The 494-nt window shown below is 46.2% G+C and overlaps 1 non-coding gene across 1 annotated transcript; it reads left to right on the top strand.

Annotated features, from left to right (window-relative positions):
- Nucleotides 1–68: 68 nt before the first annotated feature.
- trnal-cag (transfer RNA leucine (anticodon CAG)) lies at nt 69–151 on the top strand. Its single transcript has one exon. It is a non-coding gene; the product is annotated as a tRNA-Leu (tRNA).
- Nucleotides 152–494: the final 343 nt, after the last annotated feature.

Here is a 494-nt window from a genome sequence, read left to right as displayed (position 1 = left end):
ATCACTAGCTTTTATGTCCTTGCTTTTAGGTGTAGCTCCAACAAAGTCAGCTCTCACTGAACTCAAGTGTCAGGATGGCCGAGCGGTCTAAGGCGCTGCATTCAGATCGCAGTCTCCTCTGGAGGAGTAGGTTCGAATCCATCTTCTGACAGACATATCATTTGGCTGCAGACAGAAACTTCAGTCTGCTGGCATGTTGAGCCAGCAGGGCGTTAACTTTGACAAAACACTGCATTAGGTAAATGCTAGTATTAAATGGTCAGGTGCTGATGAAAAAGATGTGTCTTTAGACATTTTTTGAAAATGGTTGAAAACTCAGCTGCTCGAATTGAGAAAGGCAAGTCGTTCCACCAGCTGGGTACAGTCCAGGAAAAGGTCAGTGAGAGTGATTTTGTGCCTCTTTGGGATGGCACCACGAGGCGTCGTTCACATTGCAGAACGCAAGCTTTTTGAGGGCACATAGGTCTGAACCAGCGAGTTTAGGTATATTGCTG

Source organism: Sinocyclocheilus rhinocerous, unplaced genomic scaffold (assembly GCF_001515625.1).
Source record: "Sinocyclocheilus rhinocerous isolate Xijiao unplaced genomic scaffold, SAMN03320098_v1.1 scaffold13662, whole genome shotgun sequence".
In the NCBI taxonomy this organism is placed as follows: domain Eukaryota; kingdom Metazoa; phylum Chordata; class Actinopteri; order Cypriniformes; family Cyprinidae; genus Sinocyclocheilus; species Sinocyclocheilus rhinocerous.
This window is presented reverse-complemented; position numbering and strand designations above follow the sequence as displayed.